The sequence below is a fragment of the Hoplias malabaricus genome, chromosome 4, assembly GCF_029633855.1.
Source record: "Hoplias malabaricus isolate fHopMal1 chromosome 4, fHopMal1.hap1, whole genome shotgun sequence".
NCBI classification, from domain to species: Eukaryota; Metazoa; Chordata; class Actinopteri; order Characiformes; family Erythrinidae; genus Hoplias; species Hoplias malabaricus.
In genome coordinates this window covers 55,180,503-55,204,152 of record NC_089803.1, presented here as the reverse complement: position 1 = coordinate 55,204,152, position 23,650 = coordinate 55,180,503, and positions in this window count along the sequence as shown.

Here is a 23,650-nt window from a genome sequence, read left to right as displayed (position 1 = left end):
TTGTGATTGGAAGATCTGGAGAAGCTTTGGTGCTTTATATCAATGTCTTTGTTTACATGTGGTTTTTATTATATGATTGTGTTGTACAGAAAATATGGAGGGCAGGTAATAAATGAAGAAATGAAAAAAGGAGCATAAAGTTTTGTTCATAATATATAACACAGGCATCAGTGTTTTTTCATGTTCATTTTATTTAAAAATAAATACATTTACAATAGGGTGGCACGGTGGCGCAGCAGGTAGTGTCGCAGTCACACAGCTCCAGGGACCTGGAGGTTGTGGGTTTGATTCCCGCTCCGGGTGACTGTCTGTGAGGAGTGTGGTGTGTTCTCCCTGTGTCCGTGTGGGTTTCCTCCGGGTGCTCCGGTTTCCTCTCACAGTCCAAAAACACACATTGATAGGTGGATTGGTGACTCAAAAGTGACCGTGAGTGTGTGACTGTGTGTGTTGCCCTGAAGGAGTGGTGCCCCCTCTGGACCCACCGTGACCCTGAATTGGATAAACGGTTACAGATAATGGATGGAAATTTACAATATCCATGCCTGAAAGAATCTTGAAATATGATTTCAAACACCTTTACATCGGACCATACCATTCCTTGTTATGTTTTATGTCTTTAATATTAGTCAGATACAGGCCTAAATTTTGTATGGTAGTAATTAATAGCTTTATGCGATTTATAATATATTGTTCGTGACCACTGACTACAAAGGTTGTTGTGTGGTACGTGACACATTAGCTGGTGTAATGGATTTATCATTAATGCACTGTAGACATTACAGTAAACAAGCAAGTCTCTGTAAGGATTGTAAGACTTCAGTTTACTGAAGCATGCGCTGTACTGGTTTCCTATTACGGCTTGAAGAAAAAAAGTTGACCCCCCCAGAAATTTGCACCCTGAAATGTGCCAGAAGGTTCCATATTTAGTTCACAAACTGGAATGTGAAATATGGCTGAACTAACAACAGACAGTGTGGTTGTGCCACTTTAACTTCTCTTTGTGAAATAAGAATGAACTAACAGTTCCTACTGGCATATGTGCGTTTCAGCATTAGTGTCAGTCAGTAAACGAAAATGCCTCTTCTAGGCCAGCCCTGTAGGTGGTCCTGCAAAAATGTTAACAATTTAATAAATTACTTGCGCCCCCTCCAGGGTGTGTTCCATCCTTGCACCCAGTGACTCCGCGACCCTGAACTGGATAAGAACTTACAGACAATGAATGAATGAATAAATAATGACTTGCTTACATACGTCACCTATGTAGATAGAAAAAAAAAGCTTGTTCAAAGGTAATAAAACACCAATGATTCATAGTTTGCGTGTGATTATACACTAATGAAAAAATAGTTTTGTACAATATATTCTATTTCTACAAAATTATCCCCCAAATTCTAACACTGCACCTTTACCAATACATCTAATTTTCTGACCTCAGCAGTAGCACCAAACTAAGCACCGGCAATGACCTCATAATGCACTAGAACAAAACTAACCGGAACATTCCGTGCCAGCTATGACTTCACAGAGGGGGTGTGTGGTTGTTTGGTGGTGTGTTCACCTTGTCGTCCTTTCTTGTTTTTCTTCAAATGATTCCAGGCTAAGAATTACCAGTCCGGGAGACCTGTCCATTTATTAGAGGAAGAGCATAATAGCATATCTCCTCACACAACAGAGAGGAGCAGCCAGGCCAAAATTTCCCTGAATCCCTTCATTGTAACACCACATTTCCAGGACCAAATTAGCAGACGGCTAATTTAACAACATGGCAGATAACGGGAAGAGGGTGATCGTAAAATCGGAAAATGTTTACAGCTGGCCCTATTAATAGATATTTTGCACAGAACCAAACATGAGCTCACATTTGGCCTGCCCACTGGGAAAGGAACATTTGCAAGCATCTGTCTTATTTTGGAAATGCAACTTCCCATCTGTTTTGTGTTGTTATTAATCTGAGTGATTTTTATGAGGCTGAATAAAGCTCTTTTTTTTTTATTTTCCACCTCTGCCAGTCTAGTGGTCATGTGCTTTGGCTGTCCTCTTCTTGACGAAAGACCTGCACCAGCTGTGGAGTGAAACCAACTCTGATTGTTAGTGGTGCTTTGCTGGCTCAGACCACTTCCAAACGAAAGATGTAAACACTTTATTTTATTTTTAATTTTTTTGCCAGTAGGACCTTTTATTCATTTTGGCTCCTCAGGCCCTGTGTCTTGCTGTGAGCATGTTTTTGGTTTGCTCCATGTCTTGCACTCACAGGGTCAACCAGAATATGTTTTTTTTCTTCCTCTTTCTTTTCTTCCTCTCTTCTGATCGCATGGATTACATTCTTTCATCTCACCCTACGTCTTGATGACAAAAGTATGTGTGCGTGTGCCTGAGTGTAGAGGGGTCATGGTTTAAATAACAACAATCAGCTCTCGAAGTGACCCATGTGCCTGCTAATCACACACAGACACGTCTGTTTTCTTCAGGCAGAATAGAGCGGGCAGTTGTGTGTCATGCTATATTGCAGTACTGGAATGGCGTCTATGCTTATTAAGGGACTTTTAGAGGTTCTATCAGATTAGGACCACATTAACACTTGCAAGCTGAAAATTTCATGTAAACAACTACGTTTGTTTTACTTACCGACATTACTAGAAAATTTACATGGCTGCCTCATAGTTTTATCAAAACAGATGCAAAGGAAAAATATAAACTCTCACTAGAAGATTAGATTACCTTCTCTATACAGGTGTAACAAAACACACTATCTGATAATACCTCTGATAATCTATGTAGCATATATACTGTGCACTGAAATATTGTTGCATGGAAATACGTTTAAGTTAAACTACAACAGTGTAATATATCAGCACCAACTACTACTGTTTTTTCTATCTATCTATCTATCTATCTATCTATCTATCTATCTATCTATCTATCTAAGCAACTCATGATACCTCAGTCTTAGTCGTCAGATCAGTGCTCAGCAGTGTGGAAAGCATATAGCATTTCATTTTGTCTCCTTAAAGTACAGTGTAAATGTAACTTTTTGGAACAAAACTATCATTATCTTGTTTCCAATCTTAGTTCATATTAAGTATTTATGTGCCTTATCATTTAAAATACAAAATTCTTGCTTCTGTGTAATTTTATTCATCAAAGTGTAGTTATAGACAGATAGACAGATAGATTGATTGACTGAGGCTCCCCCCTAGTGTAAACATGTTTTATAGATATTATATCAATGGGAAGGGGAAGTGGTGTGGTTGGCTATCCTTCTCCAAAAGCTACATAGTGCACATTCTGCAGTCTGGATTCTTAATATATTAATTGTATACCAGATAACACAAGAAATTGCTCACAAAAAAAATCTCTCTCTCTCTCTCTCTCTCTCTCTCTCTCTCTATATATATATATATATATATATATATATATATATATATATATATATATATAGAGAGAGAGAGAGAGAGAGAGAGAGAGAGAGAGAGCATAACTTAATATATATATAAAACTTAAGCCACACAACTGTTTTAAGTCTGTCACAATGCCCCCATTGTCTCTATTAACTAAAGACACAAAAAGAGGGGATAAGTATGACTAGGTGACCTTTTCAGAGGTCAAAGAGTTTTCAGGGTTTAAGTTGCCCACTCAGGTTAAATTTATAAACTCCTCCCCAAGGAGCTACTACTGCATTATTATTAGCAAAAGAGCACAAGAAGAGCAAAAATTGTAAGGGCCCGACTCAGCTGCTCTGTTAAACTGCTATGTCACTATTACATACCAAAGGAAACCCTTCTTACCATAAAGAAGAGTTTATTGAGAAATGGATGCTGATTAATGACCTGAATCATAAAGACACCATTTTCTTGCATGCTTTTTTTCTTTTATAAATTCATTTATAAATAAATGATTTTATATACATTTATAAATTAATTATTATTAAAAAAAAGTCATTAATGCAGTTCAAACATCATAAACAAGATGCAAAAACCTCCTTTGCTCTTTTTAAATTCAGAGTGCTTGTAAATAATTATGACCTACAGCAGTATAAACCTTCAAATACATGCTAAATTTATTTAGAGTTTCAAAGTAAATTGCTTTTTGAGGATAACTGAACATTTTGGCTGGACAAACGGAGCCATTTCAATGTATAGTGTGAGGTATCACCAAAGAACAAGGTTTCTTAAATCCCACAGTGCACTCCTGGCTTATGAGTTGCAGGCCACAAGCTGCGAGCGTTTTTACTGCACATGGTGCATCAATTTAGCACTGAGTTTGCAGTGGCCACTACGTGCTGCATGATGGACACTCCATGTGTTAAAGTGTAAGGATTTATTATGAGGATTTGCAAGTCCAGTTTTCTCGCTTTGCGTTGCACAGCATTTTATAGATCTATTCTAAAAAAATATTCTAACAACACTCTGAGGGTTTTAGAGGAAAATTTTATTACTCAAATGTTGCTCTTTAATGCTTTAGGAGAAATAGTAATACACGCAAAAAAGGAGAAATGAGAGAAAGGAGAGACATACGCGAGCCAAATCTGATAAACTTGGCAAATCTGAACATAACATGTGACTTTACTGAGTTCACTATCAAAATTCAAGAAACACATCTGAGAATACTTTGGGCTTTTTCTCAGGGGAAATATATGCTTTATGTTTCCATCTGATCTCAGTGTCGTCTAAGAGGAAACTACAGGTATGTAAAGTAAATTATTTTCCATTCTTTTAAATAAAGTAAATTATTTTTCATTCTTTTTATTTCATGTCTCTGTTTTCTGAAGTTTATCTGCAAGTGGTTGCAGGCACCAGAGCTACCACCTACACCACTGGAATATTTCTACAGAAAGGACAGGTGGGAGTCAGCAGAGATAGATAAACTGATAACTCCAGCAGTTAACCGTTTTAACCAGCCCAGTGTTATGCCAGTCAGTGTTTTAGTTGCTCTGCTGAGACTGTGCTTTAGAATCTATGTTTGTGTTTGTGATGACTGTAATCCCACTGAATCCCAGCTGGAATTAGCAGGTTTTCGAAGGTGATATTTGAGTGGAGGAATGAAAAAGGTTTTATATTTAGGCTGTCTGAAATCCCCCCTTCCCCAAAAGCACATACATGCACACAGCACGCTTTAGAGACATCTCGCTCACAATGCAGCACCACGCCCACACTGACCACAGAGAAACACAAACAGACACACACACACATATAGAGCAGAGCAAACGCCTACATCTAACAGAAAAGTTGTGCTCTGTTAGAAAAAGAAAAGTCACCACTCACAGAGCCCACTGTCACTGGGTCATGTTTGAAGGGAAACAAATGTTGGCTTCCAGTGAATCAGTGCTCTCAAGGTAATGCTCCCTTTAAATACTCCTCTGAAGTTGCCATGATACCAGAGATCATGAGTATGACATTATATATATGCAGGTAGTGTAGATCAGAGTAAAGTAAGTATACTTTGTGAAGAGCCCTGGAGGGGTCAGGCACAATGAACAATTGGCAACTTGTGCCAACCTCTATTTGTGAACACAATTTCTTAATCCTTTTTCACATTTTACAAAGTTGCTGGCTCATTTGTTCTTTTAATTGGACACTTACCAAACAAAGAAGAAAGGAGAGTTTCTTAGAAAAATAACTGTTTACCCCAGAGACAATATTTATAAATTAGTTTGATATTACTCTCATTGGGAGAACTGAAAAAATACATCCAACTTTAGTTGTTGTGTATAATTATTTAAACAAATATAGATTTAAATGTTTGTTTGAAAGAAATCCTATGGAACATGTAAGAGAACAAGATCATTACAATTTACACAATATTGACCCCTTAAAATGATTGTGATATTAGGCCACACCATATTGATTGCCACAATAAACTGCATGCATATTACTGGCATAGAGTGCTTTTTAATTATTATTATGGCATTTATTTTTTTTTTTCTAAATATTTAATAAATTTGTGTTTTAATAGTGCCCGTGCTGTCCAGACCAATTTTACAGAGACTTAGGTCTAAAGAACTATTCCCTCAAACACACCTGATCCAGATCATCAGTATCAAGTTCTGTTAATATCACACTAAAACAGCAATATTCCACAGTCATGATGACAAAATAAAACACGCTAACTAACCAGACCTGCCCAACCACATTTTACTGTGTGTGTGCGTGTGTGTGTGTGGATACATTACAAACCGGTAGCAACACTCATCAAGATTTTCAGCAAATTCCTGCGTCAAGTCTTGATGGACAGGATGACAAAAATAAACTGGTATGCAAACATCACCATGACATATGCATGAAACGTTTTAAAGTCAACATCCAAACCCTGTTGTTTCATGTACCTGGTCATATTAAGAGGAACTCACCAAATGTTATTAAAAAAATACCAAATTAATTTCATCCTGGTCCTAATTTCATCCTCTAACTCATAGCTTTCTTGATAAGGAATGTAAGAGATCTAACTGGCAGTACATTGATTTGGATTTCCTAATAAAATCTATGACTGAGCTAGGTTATATAGGAATGAAGAAAGAGATAGATGAGTTTTATCAGGAAATCAATAAGGGATTGTGGCATGTAGAAAGTAGAGTAACATGTTGAGTCAATTATATTTTGAAAGAAGGGTGCAAAGTCATTACACAATACGTCTGATTCAGAAGAAGCTATTTCTGGTGGCTGCTAAAGTTTAATAGTCCTGAAGAGTGCACTTGGCCAGAATGCACTGTGTAAAATGACTAATTAAAGGTAGGTAAAACATGCACTATTTAAAATTTTTATTGTAACAAATCATGTTGGAAACTATCAAGAGTGAAGCAAGCAGTAAATCACATAATGATGAAAGGTTCAGAAATTCCAGTCACCACGGTTTAGGCACTTAGGAAGATTACATTAAACTGAATTCAAAATCAGAGATACCAGTGTGAATAGCATGCAAAACAAAGTAATCAAATCCAGTAACACTAATTAGATCTTTTGTGTGGGCAAGTTCATATATGGTGAAGCTGACATGCTATGTAAAACGAAAATGTTCAAGCACATAAAATCATAAGTAGCTGTCACTAATCTGTCTATTAGAATCACTAAGCAGTATGATATTGAGAGATCAGCAGGCAGAATTAGATCATTTTATATAGTAGTATTATGTTTTACCGCGCTCTCCCACCACTCCAATCTATCATTGTGCAAAAATACTCTGCTAGCTCAGAAACCTTCAGTGATGCAGGGTTTGACTATAAAGCAACACAAGGTAACATCTGGTATTTACTACAATAGTAGAGTGTAACTCATTTTTACAGCACTGTCCTGAAATCCAGGAGGTGGGGTAGAGGTGGATTCCTGCCTGCTTTCCGAAGTTACATAGTGCAGTTTCTGCAGTGCTGATCCTATTACACCTCAGTGGGACATAATGATTTGGAAAGCTGTAATTTTAAGGTAAAACTACTACTTTGCTTTAAAGTCAAAGAGAATGTTTTTTTGAGATTACATATTTAACAACATCACCACAATCAAAACATAGCACACAGAAGAGTCAGACTGAAAGTGTGAGCAGGACCTAACTGCTGGTTGAGCTTTTGCTATAACATATATACAAATGAGCCATATCAGTGCTGCATCAATATTACAACTTGACATACTTAGCCATTATGCATTATTATGCATGTAGCTGTCCACAGAATAACGAATTTATCTGTCAGTAAATGTGATGTGTTAGTATATTTTGATGCATAACTGTATGTTTATCCTTTTAATACATTTCATATCATTTTCATCTTATAATGTAGAGGAGTCAAAACATGTTCTTTGAAGTGATGCCATAACTGTTTTCTTCATTAATTTTATTAAAGAATTATTTTTAATACTGAAACTTAAAATACCTCCCTATGAAGATTCTTTAACATTGGTTCTCAGTCTTGCCTTTTCAATATGCCTACTTAGCATATATCAGAAATTGATTTGCCCCCTTAATCTCTGGTCTGACTCAAGTTGCATGTTGACTCACTTGTGACTTGATTCAGATGTGAAACTTACAACTCAAAATTTCAGCCTGGGGGTGGGGGGATTAAATTAGGAGCATCAATCGTAACTCAAAAAAGTGAACTAAACTTTCTATTTACTTCCTTACATGTACAGAGTGTTCAACATTTTTGTGCTACAATTATTCATATTCATTACTACAATTCTACAGCTCTGAGCACTGACAGATTCCATATGGCTCTGAAATATGCCTTTCACTACAGGAAACTTTAGTATAGTATGAATGACAGAACTTAAATGCTACATGTGGTAAAAGCAAAGTCAAAACAAACAGTCTGAATAACTGTGGGCTATCATGTAGACAGAAGCAGAATGAAGAATTAGATGAAGAAAAAAAAATGATTCAGAAAAAATAAAATATGCTGTGAATGGTTTAGTTTATTAATGCCCACTGTAAAAATAATAGGACATAGAGAGTGGAGAAACGGAGTAAGTCAGGACAGGATGTTTGGGTGCCAGCTAATCTATGTGAAGGTTTAGGTAGTTGCAGTTCACATTCATTCAAATCTAAAAACTCAGCTACTTAGAGCTAGATAGCTAGGATATGTTCTAAACAAACCAGAGACTAGCTAAATGTTTCAGGTTGACCTTATGCATTAACTATTTTGCTGAAATGTTTTAATAACAAAAGTTTAATTAATTAAATTTGAGTCAAACACTTTTTTTTTGCAGTGATTATTTTCGTAAGATGCAATGTCTATAGCCAAAAGCAATGCTAAACTAAAATTCTCTTCTAAAGACTTTAAACTTGACATTCACTCACACCCCAGTGACTTGACTAGGGCTCAGCTCTTAATAAATTAAAGAGGGTGGTTTAGAACAGGTAGAACCTTTGGACCTCTAAAGGTCAATCAAGACACAGTGTCTAAAAAGCCATGTTGTAGCATGTACAGCATGAGGTCTGGTACTGTCTTTCTAAATAACTACAGGCTTTGAGGGAAGGGTGTCTTGATGGTCATATAATGTCTCTCTAAAACCCAGTGACTGATTCCACATTTTTGGCTGTTGCCCCTGTTGCTGGAAAAAGATCTTGATGGTCCCTTTTAGCATATAAAAAATCTGAGCTTGGGCACAGAGAAATTTAATGCATTTAATTGATGTATGGCATTCTCATTGTGTAAAATAATTTCATGTTGCATTTCTTGATGCAGAGGCACTTTTAAGTGACAACAGTTTTTGAAGTACTCCCAAGCCCATGTAGCTATATTTATCACAGCAACATGACAGTTTACTATGCAGTGCCATCTGAAAGCACAAAGGTCAAGCTTATTCAAAATTGATCCAGCCTGGTATTCCACCAGATGTCCTTAATCATTTTACAACATTAAATAAAAGACTTAAAACCTTGCACTGAGCCCCCTCCAGGGTGTATTCCCACCTTACGCTCAATGATTCCAGGTAGGCTCTGGACCCACCGCGACCCTGAACTGGATAAGCGGTTACAGATAATGAATGAATGAATGAACCTTGCATTGAAATATTTTCTATTGATTTCTGTTCTATTTGATGATTCTCTCCTAAAATTTTGTGATAAGCAATTACCTTTTTATGACAAAGTCTAAGCCTTCAGTTTATGCTCATTTTATACCTTTTATATTCACCTGCTTATGCTTCAAAATATTGTGACATGAATTTTTATCAACTGTTCACTATTACTTTGTCCTTGTCCCAGCATTTTTGGTGTTTGTTGCAGTTTATATTTACAAAACACAATCAAGTTGGTCCTGCTTCTGTCAGTTTTTTTTCTTGCTTCTGTCAATTAAATAAAGAATCAATGTAATATAAAAAAAAATTCTTGTTTTTGTTTAATTTTACACAATCTCCCAACTTTTCTGGAAATGGGACTTTGTAATTTCTGATTTGTAAGAGAGCTTTAGGATTTTCTGTAGACTAGTGCTTCCAAATTCCTTTTGAGTTATTACATTTTTAAGAATATATTTTGAAACCAAAATCAAAACATGAAACACCAAAGTGCTGCCCTCTTTTGGAAGAGAGAAGGACAGTGAGCATAAACCAATGGAAGAACACTGTATCACACAGCACAAGAAGGATTCTGAAAGCTTGCATGTGTGTCAAAATGACGAAGGCATTCCTCTCAGAAATCTGTCTTATCTGTGGGCTGGCTTGATAAAAAGCTATAATTATGGCTCAGCCCAGGGTGGTGCACCTAATATCATTCATGTCCTCTGAGCAGGATTCACAGAGCAGAGATGGAGGAGGGGTGGTGCTGGTTTTTCACTGCGGCCTGGCTGGGGAAATAGATGAATGTTTCTGAATAGAGAGCAGATATATGAAACCACAGTCTCTCTTTTCATAGCGTAGAAGAACATGGGGTTGGCTGCCAGAAGAACAAAAATACTACCAACTTGTGGAATGTCTTGGCATTGGCAAATACAGAAGTGCACTCATTATGAGAGCGCGCGCGAGAGAGAGAGTGAGTGAGAGAGAATGAAAAGGAATGAGCAAGTGAGAGATGGAAAAACCCAGGCATATTGCCAAAAACCCCAAATCAAACTCCAGAACAATGAAGCAACCTTGAGCTCATCTCATGGAAACCATGAATTTGAATTTCACCTAGCTACTTGCCTGCTGAATCAACTCTTTCTCTACCTCTCTAACTCCCTCTATCTCTCATTTGTGATCTTATTCTTCTGCTTTCATGCTTTTGCTAATTCTAATAAAGTCTTCTGATCTTGTCACAGCATGAGATAAAAAAAAAATCAAAGAACAATTTGATCACTCAGTGTTTCCCAGAGTCATGGCTGGCTAAAATCTCTTCTTTATTTACATATGATCTGATATGGTAGTCAAGTTAAATTCTAAATACATCTCATTCCAAAGTTTTGTCTCTTTGGACTGCAGTGTAAGGGCACATGGACACATCCAGTGTTTGTTCTGAAATCAAGGAAATGAATCATAATTTTTTTCTACCCTTTCTAACCTTAATCATCGCATACGTGCTATAAACCACATCAAGTTTAGTAATCTCAAACAGACTTGCTTTTGTGGTCTCTCACAACATATGAAACTTTACAAATGTAAAATGTACAAAAATCAAGATGGCTACTACTGTTTGAGCATACTGTTGTCTACTTCAATGTTTATACAGCTGTCATACAGTGTCACAAATCTATTCATTAATAAAGCTTGTAGCTTCATTTCAATGCTACCGAAATGAAAAGGCAGGAGAAAATGAGTAAAATATGTTTTTTGCTTTATTTGTTTTATCTTATCTTAGCAGAGGTAATGCAAAAAGAAAATGATCCTGCCAAAAAGACGTGAACAGTAAATAAGATGTAGGCTCTCGTTTATCTATTGTATTACAGGCCAGATCACTGTCAGTCAACAGTTAGAAGGAGCATCCTAAATTATGAGGAACTGCAGTTTTCACTGGTTTGTTTACAGTCAGAAGCTCCAAACAATAAATAAAATTACACAGAGAGAGGAAACCTAGCATGTCTGACTCAGCCTCTTTGTTTTTTACTCATTTATGGACACCAGGGATTTGTAAACACATTAGACCTGTTTCCAGCATGCAAACAGACTGAAGAGCTAGCAAATTAATTCGTCATAATTAAACATTTTATTTATTTATTTTATTATTTTTTTTCTACAATTGTGAATGTCGCTTTTAAGCAGCTCCATATTGTGGCATTTGTTTACAGACATGTTTGCCCTGCTTTTGATAGGAAGAGGCATGAAAACCGTGATAGATAATCATATACTTTCATTCTGTTTTGTTCCTGTCACAGATGGGGGCAGGGGGAGAGGGAAGGTACAAATGACCTTTGCAGAATGCTAAAAGCTAAGGTCGTGGCAGCCCCTTTGGGCTTTTTAACAGCAAGGGGGAAATTTTGGAATATGCTTTTTTTTTCTCTGATGTCTAAAGTGCAGGCCTCATACTAAAGCAGAAAAGCACTGGGTTATCTCAAGGCACCGTGTCATTTCTAATGAGGCTCTCACTCCTCCAGCATCTCTCTGATACACTGGTCTACAACAGGATATGGTTCTTCTATGGTTAATTACAGCTCTACCAAAGCCTGACCTCTTATCGCTGCATGTTATGGTAGAGTGAAATTCCTAGTTCCTTGTGTACTGATGAATGTACTAGAGGAGGGATATAAAAGTAATAGGCCCATAAAACAACAACGTAGCTCATTCTACTTATTAGAAAAGGTCTGGTCAATGATTGCGTAACAAAACCTCCCTGAAATGGCAACTTTACAGCAGAAGAAAAAACATGAATATTAAAGGGTTTATAATAGTGCACATTTCATGCATTCTATTTCAACTGAACTCCACTTGTATTTTTATGGCTTTAGGTACCAAAAACAGCTGATTTGCATATTGCATGACCATTTCCCAACGTCTCCTCATCTCCCTGAGGCAAAATGTTGCATTTATCAGTGTGAATCATGTGAGGTTTTCAGACTGTCTGCCTATATTGTGCATCAATGAGTCAAGGCTGAAACAGAACTATTTGTAACTTATAGCATTAACGTGACTGGGCAGAGCTAAACCGCTAAACTGGATGCACAAGTAAATAAATGTAAACTTTTTGTGACATCACAAAAAGAGTGAGTATAACACAGACTTATCTTATACCAATGTTTTTTATTTTTTACATCAAATATAATGTCTTTATTTCATTCCGTTTTCATAATTTCTATTTGTCCTTGCACTGTGAAATATTAACACAATGTAGTGTGCCTTCAAATGGCTTTGACTAAAAAGGAGAAAGTTTAGATAGTATAACAATGATTTATTTATATCAAGTAACATTATGCTTAATACTGGCTTAATAAGTTCCATTATATACAATTCCAAAACAGTGATTGCACATGCACACACAAATAAATTGAAAATAACAGAATATTATTTACATTTAGCACATTTTGCTCAGCTTAGGAACAGAAAACATCTTCTCATGGGAATGAGGTATAACTGGCCCTTTGTCTAGCCCCAGCCTTATTATTTATGTAATAGGGTGAAAAAACCCTGCATGACCAGAAGTAACTTAAAATATTGCACACAGCCTCTTAAAATAAAATAAAATGTAGCTAGCCCTGAATACATCAAGTCAGCACTATATATATATTAGAGAGAGAGAGAGAGAGAGAGAGAGAGAGAGAGAGAGAGAGAGAGAATCATACAAGCAAAACAAAAACTGGTCATATAACTGTAATTTCCCTGTGCCTGCAGGGATGCTCCTTACCAGGGAACAACAACAGGAAATCTCTCTCTCTTTGTCTGTGTGTGTGGAGGTAGATAAAATGCAAAACATTCTACACACACAAAATGCTACTTCTATAAGGACAAAAACAAAGAGGTAAAATATATTTAGTGTTTTGTGACATGTTGTTATATCAATGCAATAATTATATTGCTTTTGATAAATAACAGAACAATAGTTAACTGCAGTGTATCAAAATTGCTTGATGCCTCACACTGTTTTTATCAGCCTCACAATTCCTATACACTAAATAAACAATCAGGAAATTTGGGACTTACAGTATAAATACAGCAGTGCATAAGACTTCCTTTAAAAAGCAACAAGAGTGGCCTATTAGCTTAGCTTTTTTTTTTCTCTATGTCTCTTCAAGAGTTTGGGTTAACTTTTACCTGCTACCATGATATAATTTTGTGTGTGGGTGTGTAAAAGGCACTAAATACATATATTTAAAGCAATACAAAGGTATATGTCCTACTGATGTCACAACATATAAATTAAACCAAAGGATAAAAAGATACTTCTTTTGAAGACAACTTGCAAATGAGACATTCCTCTTTATAACATAAATATTAACTACTGAATTATAATTTTTGGTTACATAAAGGGACAAACTGCATATTCATAAATCTGTGTTGTAGTGAGGACAAAGGACTAGAGTTATATTTAAGCCATGTTAAGGCATTCTAAATGATTATTTTTGTAATAACTTCTAAATATTTAATTGTGAAGAACGTGTGATTTTTTGACAAAAGGACAAAACTTTAATGCAATAATTACACTACTTTAAGGTGCACTCATACAGACACCCCTCGTATAATCTCCATAGAACAACATTAAAATTGACACTGTCTGTAATAGCTGCACATGACATACCATGCCCCATGCCAAGTGGAGGCTAGAGGGGTATAAAGCATAGATCTGTGAAGCAGTGGAAGTGTGTTTTCTGGAAAGATAAAGCCATTCAATATCATCATGTTTTGGTTAATTTGAGGAGATCTGAATGTACGTATAGGTGCAATACAGTTGAAGAAACAAAGACGTGATTGGTGGAAGGGGGGGGGGTGACAACACGCATTTCATTTAGCCAACACACATATTTACAAGAAAAATAAAGTTGATAATAAGAAACTCTAGGAAAACTGTCATGTTTATGAAATTTAACAGGATTTATTGAGCAGTGCTTTTGCTAGGATTTCACATACTGGCCTGGTTTGAAACTGTTTTTTTTTTTTTTTGTATCAGTAATGCCCAACTGAAGGTACAGTGCTTTTGCTGGATGGATATTTGGGTTTTGTGCAGTGGCCCCAGGCTTTATCCCTGGCTCTTCAGGCCTTAAATGAGACCCATGCAACATCTTAGGCTAAAGCCTCAGGCTGGAATATTCCAGAGCAGAGCCAGATGAAAGGGGCAGCTTCCCTATTTATGGAGGGTCTTTTTCAGTTGGTTCGAGGGCAGCTCATAAACCCCCACTAATTTAATTATGCAGAGTTACAGCGGCCTGACTGGAGCCTCATGAAGTGAGAGGACTGCAGTGTGTGTGTGTGTGTGTGTGTGTGTTGCTCATTTGTGCTCAAAAATGTCTTCTATTTTCAGGCCTTATTTTTCTTTTTATTTTCAATTTTGTTTACACATTACTCTCTTTTCCTCTTAACTGAATACACATGGCTTGAACTTTTAAAATAAAAGTATATGTGAACATATATTTATTCTGTATTGTGATCATTTCTCTGAGCACACTGTTGCTAGTTATGTTTATAACTTCAAAAATAACATCTTATTAAGTCAAATTATTTGAATTACACTTAATGTGGCATATTTCTTATTATGATTAGGAAGTGTCTTATTCCATTGGCAGGTAATTTGAAATGTTTCAAGGAGGAATGTTTCAACAATGCAAATGATCTCCCAACAAAATAAGACTATAGACAAATGCCCATGTAACACAAAAATAGTCTAGAAATAGATGAAATGACAGAATGAAAAATATTCAATATTCTGACTAGATTTATGTTTTAACTCAGTAATATGTCATTTTTTTCAGTGTTTTTAAATCCTTCAAACAGAGTCAAGAAGAGCAACGTGGTCAGATTCAGATCATCGACCACATGCGCAGTGGTCTGATGAAGTGTGGTAGGCCCAAATTCTTCAGAAATTCAGGAGTCGAGTTCTTGGTCACAGTCTCGGCCTCATTACTGAGCCAAATGGGGGGAAAAGTGCAATGAATGTGCTTTCACTTATTTTGGTGAGACATGGAGCTGTCAGCAGGGAACTGGTTGTGACCTATAGCCTAAGGCCTTTTTTCATTTTCCTGCAACTTTAAAGTTCATCCTCTCTGAACACATTCTGAAATTTTCCCAAATGATATTCCCCTCCCTTTTTGACTCAAAAGATTTGTATTTAACCTAGATTTACAAAAATGGTTTTATATTCTGAGATATTTTTAGTGGATTAACTTAATGCTACCTCAAAACTTCACTATATGTCCAATCAAAAGAAGTCACATTAATTCTAATCAATGAATTCAGGTACTTTAAAATGCATACACTCTTTTTCTGATCATTTCTATGGGAATAATGTGTTTATCCTATAAGGCAACATGGTCATGAAGACTTAAGACTGAAACTTGTATTCTCATTTATCTGCTTTTTACATGGTATCCAATTTTCATGACAAACATTCATTCATTGTCTGTACTTATCCAGTTCAGGGTCACGGTAGGTCCAGAGCCTACCCAGAACACACCCTTGAGTGTCACTCACTTTGAGTCACCAGTTCACCTACCAACGTGTGTTTTTTGACTGTGGGTGGAAACCGGTGCACCCGGAGGAATCCCACACAGACAACGGGAGAACACATTAAACTCCTCACAGACAGTCACTCAGAGCAGGACTTGAACCCACAACCTCCAGGTCCCCAGAGCTGTGTGACTGTGACACTACCTGCTGCACCACCATGCCGTCCGTCATGAAAAACAGACTTATAAAAATTAAAATTTATTTTAATGGAAAATGTCCCCCTCTGGTCATCAGCTAGGCTCCAAAAACACATTTAAGATATAACTATCCACTTTTGCCTGGGGCGGCACGGGGGCGCAGCAGGCAGTTGTCGAGGTCACACAGCTCCAGGGACCTGGAGGTTGTGGGTTCGATTCCTGCTCCAGGTGACTGTCTGTGAGGAGTTGGTGTGTTCTCCCCGTGTCCGCGTGGGTTTCCTCCGGGTGCTCCGGTTTCCTCCCACAGTCAAAAAAACACACATTGATAGGTGGATATGTGATTCCAAAGTGTCCGTAGGTGTGATTGAATGTGTGTGTGTGGCTGTGTTGCCCTGTGAAGGACTGGCGCCCCCTCCAGGGTGTATTCCCCGCCTTGCACCCAATGATTCCAGGTAGGCTCTGGACCCACCGCGACCCTGAATTGGATAAGCGGTTACAGATAATGAATGAATGAATATACACTTTTGTCAATATTGCATACATGTGGTTTTGTGAATATACTATTAGTCCTTGCATCTCCACTGACCCTTGAACTGCTCACCTGGATTTCTAAACACCCACCCTGTCAGGATGTATTCCTCAGGTTTATGATGTAAGGATCCCTTATTATCTGAATCCGCTTGTTCTTTTTATAGCCATGTTTATGGTTATTGACTTTGTTTGCTAATACAACACACTCTGATATTTCCTAATCTTTTTTTTTTTCATAATTTACTGATCCTAACAGTCAAGTCGAACACAGATTACTTCTTCATGCACAAGACAGATTAGCTGTAAAAACAAAACCTAGTCTTCCACTGAATTCAAAAGGAAAGTATTTTATGTTAATGAGCCACAGTAAATGACTTCTGAAAATGAGTGAAACTCCAGTGTTTGTAAACATGATGTCAGATTAGATCTCATTTAGATTTCTCTGCCGTGACAGAGAGCAGCAGTGTTTTATCTGACCTTAATCTTCACCTCTGTCTACAAGCTGCAGAGTCACTCTGTATATGTTTTAACTTTAACCCTTTGTAATCGAGGGCTATAATTGTATTTGTCTTGCTATACTGTTTAAATGTAATCATGTAATTACATATTAAATTGCATAATGAGTTCCATTTACATTCTTTAACAGCTTCAAATCTGCCCTTTTTCTGTTCGCTTCAATGGCAAGAAATGACTACAATGTGGCAAAATAGTACATTGCCAAATGTTTGTGGACACACTCTTATCTAACAGTTTTTTTCTGAATTTAAGGCACAGAGACAGATGCAAGGTAAATAATTCTGGATCACAGACAACACACAAACTCATTTCAAATTGTATGGAGAGATCAGTGGAGAGAATACAGATCCCTGTAGTACAGTCAAGCGCTCTGAGACCTTATACACATCCTGCAATTATTTTCACATTGGGCTTTGTTTTCCTTTTTTTTATCTTATGCTTATATGCTGCTCCCCTAGATCATTCCATTTCAACCTGTGTATTATGTCATTCTAATTCAGTATATTTGCTAACAGTACATATTTATTCAACTGTATCCAGCCCCTCTCTAGGACCATACAGCAATCCTGTCTTTATATGTTTGATTATAATTCATAAAAGGTGCAATGAAAGAATAAAGAAAAACACTAAAAAGCTCTCAGCGAAGCAGTAGTGTTTGCTGAGGTGCAATGTTCTGGTACAGTACAGAAAAGAACAGCATGGCTTTTTACGCAGAGAAATAATACAGTGTCAATAAAGCCTGAAATATATAATAACAATGATATATAAATGTCACTCCTTCTGAATTTATGTCTGTGTATTCAGAGCTAGGGAGTTTCTATTGCAGCCTGTATATGGAAGGGCACAAACAGGGTTGTGTTAGCAGAAGCTCAGAAACAATATAGGCCTTGGTTTCACTTGGCATTAAACTCCAATCACATGAATCTGATCATGGTGATTCTATCAGCATCAAATCAAGACACATAGTGTTTACATTTGACATATCTCATGCAGCTTTTTAATCCAAATAATTATCTGATCTAGTTTCCCATGTAACATTCAAATTGATAACCGATGGTCCTCCATCTTCTCAGAAGCAACCTGAGGGTCATAAACAATAGGATGATGAGGGCAGAGATACAGAGTGTCCGGCTGTGAATGTGGACAAGCCACAGTGTGTTCAAACACACACACCGATCTGATCATTCTGGCCCCTTAGACACCACTGATCAAGTTTAGTAACTAATTTCAGATTTTCAGAGTTCAGATTTGACCATGCTGAATGAGGTATGAGCTATTACTGTTTTAATTCACAAGACTTTTGCATAACGTGGTAACATGCAGAGATTTGAGTACAGTTGATATTTCAGATTCAGGGTGTAAACACTCAAGCAGCAGCTCCCAATGCCTCATTTACATATAATTTACATTAAACATATCCTAATTTTGCAGATGTTGCATCTCTGCATTCTAAAGCATTTAGATAAAGTAGAGAATATGTGTAATCAGTTTGTGATGGCACTTAATCATTTTTATAGAAAATGACTGGCCACCTGCCTGTTTGTTGCTTTCACCTGTGAATAGGTGATAAATCAATGTGTGGTTGAGAAATCAGTGCATTGCTCCCCCGGCTGGTATAACTTCATAGTATTACACTTAAAAAATTAATCAGTGAAAATATTTGAAATCTTTTCTTTGTACTGTTTTTAGTTAAAGTTTAAGAAAATGTATAAATCCCTGTTCTTGATTTTCTGGAAAGAGGGTTGTAGATTTGTAAACACTTCAATCACATTTACATGATTAAACAACAGACATCATCCTAATAAAGATAATGCCAAGTGTAAACAGAGTGTAAATCTTCCATTAAGATGGTCAGTGCTGCTTTTTACTTTCATTTCTTCTTTTACAATTATTTCACTTTTGTTTGCATTTAATAGAAACTGTCATCTGTTTCATTTTGCAATAAGCAATATAACAATATCTGTTATCATTATTATAATATATTTTGTCACAGTTTGCATTTCTGATTATATAACATGTATTTATCTGATTTTTATTGTTGTGCCAGTGCCATGTTGACGTAAAATACTTGCTAGCTGCTGATATAATGTTGTCTGTGCAGGCCCATGGTTGTCAAAGTCTCTTTATGATTTTATAGCTGCAGATGGAATGCACACCTGAGTCAAACAACACATGGAAAGTTGTTTGTGAAAATGTCAGCATTTTTCGGCATTTGGCAGCTACTTTTTCAGAGTCTTTCAATAAATTAACATATCAATCATGTGTACGTGAATACAGTGCTAGGGGTTTAGCCCAATAACTCTCACTGGTGTAGTATGGTATGTTGTTCATACCCAGAGAGGGAACTGAACCCCATTCTGCTGAGAGAAGGGTAATGGTGTTACCCACTACACTATACCAACTGTTGCCTCAGTTGAGGGAAGGATTTGTCCCAATAGAGTGTTTCTGTTCTGACTGAGCACAGCAGGGAGCAGAAGCCAAGATAAGATTGCTCCTGTCAGTAAGAGCAGAAGCAAATGGGGCAACTCCCTGCTCAAGGCCAAGTTCTCCAGACTGATCCATATATCACACACTGTCTTTATCTACTTCTGCATTGTGCCCTGGATGTCACAGAAGAATGTGGCTCCATTACTTACACGGCCAGACAGCAAAGCAACTAGGGTCAGCCTTATTTAAAGGATATATCTCTGAGAGGTTATTTATTTATTTGTCACCCAATGCTCATTGTAACCAGTCTGGGTTTTCAGCTGACATTCACATTCTAAATTTTCCTTTGATACCATATCCTTTCAATAGTTCATTTCAGTATGAATGGAATTGAAATCACCTACATAAGTACTGACTACTGACATAAACCTACATTCACAAAGGTTTCCAACAAGAAACCAGGAAATGATAAGTGCTAGTTTTTGGAATAAGTCTCTTCAAATGTCAGTATTCAGGTTTATGTCTGTAGGCATAAAATGCTGATGAAGGTGTAAAAACATTTTCCTATTCTTTGACATAATAAAGTAAGTCAAAAATGCAGACTGGAAATGGTCAAATATATATATATATATATATATATATATATATATATATATATATATATATATATATATATATACATATATATATATATATATATATATATATGTGTGTGTGTGTGTGTGTGTGTTTATGTATTTACATTCAAAGCCAAAACAATCTAAAATTCTCTCAATTCTAAAGTGAAATTAAATTCAGTTTATACACTGTTCATGGTGTAATAATTGTTGCTGCATTTCTCAGTTGCAAGTAGAGGACAGGGAAAGGTGAAAAACAAAATCACATGAAAAAACTGTTCAGAGTTCAACCCTGAGTCAGATGTGCCAGGGAGGACATCACATAAGGAACCGAGAGTGGCTTTACCATTACATAGGGAACTCCCTTCACAATTTCAGAGGCTGATGTAACTTAGAGCCATATTTGGAGAATAACTGGTGTGTCACACTTAAGCTCAGATTAATCCAGCCCATGGAAGATCAGGCTTTGGATGTCCCTCTAATTCAGGGTGGAATTAGGGACGGGTGGGGAAAAAAGTGGTTGGAAATTTCCACAAAAACAGGCAAAATGACAGAGTGGTTCCATGGGCTATTTTGTGTTTGTTGACTGGTCATCAAGCCGTCATGGCAACCACTTTTAGTTCTGAACGACATTAGCATTTACCTGATTTTCTACAAGATGGAGCTTCACATCCACTGTGTCAATAAGCAATCCTGAAGTCCTTAAATTATGACTGGTAATTGCTTTAAATGGTAACAAGAGGAGGGCAAATGACCCCCCCCCCTCAAAGCACCACTCAGTCAGAAGAAGAACGATAAATAACATTAGAAAGTCTGTTCAGAAAGCATGGTGGCTCCATGCAGCAATTACCCACTGCAAGTCACTGGAACTCCTAAATGCCCTCTGTGTTCCAGTGTGGAGTAAACGACAAATTTATACTTCATTAATGATAATGATACCCTAGCTGTTCTATTTTCAGCCAGTCTGGGTTATTACCAGACATATTTAGCATTGGCAAATACTGGTGCTTTATTTCCACTTCATAGTTCTGAGACTTAAAAAAAATGGAGCTAAAGCCACAGACCACACTCTGGCACTACGTAATGCATGGTTAAAAAAGAAGAAAAGAGTGCAGGCTTAGTAAGCACCAGGCAATCCCCTTTTGTTAGTGTGGAGTATGAGGTAAGAAATCTGGTCTCTTTACTTAGTTTAGATGAGCTTAGCATTTTGTGTAAGTAGACTGGTCTGTGGCCTTGGAGGTCCAACATATTCTGATTAAGTGTTTAAGAGGCCTATGTGATACTGTCATGGTGGGCTTTCACATTCCTGGACTGTCTAACAGGTGATCCATCTCAGTCAGTTTGCTGAGGATAGCACTGCCCTTAAACTGATATAAGTCAATGTGTAATAAGCATAAATAGAAATTAGTTCATTTTCCTGCCCATGTTTTACAAAAAACATACAAAACAAAATTACCGTCTATAAAAATAGTAAATTTTAAAAAATCTAGACAGATACCTATGTGTTAACCCTATTTACGCCCTATCTACGCCCTTTGCAATCAAAACAAGTACAGTTTGTTATGACCACGCTGTCAGATAAAAGATCTATTTACATATCTGCTGCCATTCCATTTACCTCATTATCAGAACAGGAGTCTCCAGTCAGCTGTAATTAAGCACACTGCCAAAAGACACGAAACAGAAACAAACATTGCTGGACTTTTCGTTCTGGCATGTGGGCTGGTGACTGACAGGCTGGAGCCATTGGCGTGGTCTGGGTTAGGCTGCTGATCTCTCGACCAGCTTTACTGTCTGTTTCTTTATTCCACTTCTGTTACTAAATTCAATTCCTCACTATACCAGACTTTCCGGATTTGTCAGTAGCTGAATTCTACCCTAAAACGTCAGCTATTCTCCAAGGGCAATATGTCCTGACTCTATAAAGCTGTAGCTGCCTTAAGACGATGTTAAACAACACAGAACCAACTTCTCTCTCTCCCACTGATTTTGGAGGGCTACAAATTGCAAAGACTAAAGTGCTTTCCCAGCTCCCATATTTCTAAGTCAGAGTCATTAAAACAAAACGATGCTACATTTCAGGATTTCAATTTATGAGAATAAGATAAACTTTTTTGAAAACACTTGGTTTCAGCGATGTAACAGGTGACATTTACTTCAAACCAGATAAGAATTAACAATATAGGGAAATCTTAATATAATATTGTAAAATTAACACTGTGTTAAGTGTGTTTTGTGCCAGTATTTGTAGATTTTAAAAAAAGAAGACTGTTCGCTGTTTCAAGAGCTCATCTGAGATTTTATAATAAAGTGTCATTTTCATAAAACAAAAAATCTCTTTAATTAAAACAACTGCATGTCTGTCTGTAAAAATTTACAGTGAATTATTAAAAATCAGGCAATTTCTGAAATCATTGACCCCTTTCTTACTTTGCAACCACAGCTTACTGTAAATTAACTGCACTCTTCTAAATATGTTTTTTTAAATTATTATTACTCATTACAAATGATTCTGTTTTGAGTATTAATATGTATTTTAAAAAATTGCAATTTACAACTGTTTTATAACTGTGCTTTGTGCCTAACAATACCCCTAAACTATGTGCAGTTGCAGATTCAGACATGGCAGTCTTTCTGGAAAGTGAGTTAATGATATACAGTCATTTCACCTGAAATAAAATAAGCACATTGCTGTTAAGCCATAAATATGAAAACAACAATTTACCTCTGAGCTAATAAATCTCAATATAGCTGTCAAGATTTGGCATTATGTCACTCTGACCTGTGAAATAAAACCAATAAGAAAACCAGGTCAGAGTAAATGTACAGGAGTCCCTAACTTAGATTTATGTTTACTGTGTATATCCCATCATTTTATTGGGCTAGAAAATCTGGTGTGTATGTTATGATGAGTGCAGTGTGTGAGGGGTGAGGCATTGTTAATTTTGAAAGGGACAGTTTCTTCATTCCAGACTAATGGCCTTAATGGCATGCAAGTCAACTGGTAAATTTAATAGAGGATTAAAATGGGCAGCTTTCTATTATGTTTACATACGCATACACATGTCCACACCCACACAAATAGAAACAAAATACTTGCCTACATACACATACAAATGAATGCTGTGTCCCATACGCCTCCAGTCCACAAACACACACCTCCATGGTATATAGAACACAGGGAGGAAACCCAAACACTGGCTCAGTCCACCGGCACCAAACCTGCAAACAGTGAGGAACAAGGAAAAATGATGAACTCACAGGCAAACAAGGCCCAGAGCAAACATCCAAAACCTGTAAGTGTCTGGGTGTTACAGCACTGACGTAAGGATCCGTGTTTGGCAAGTGATGTCATCCCTTGCTCGGAACTAACCAAAAC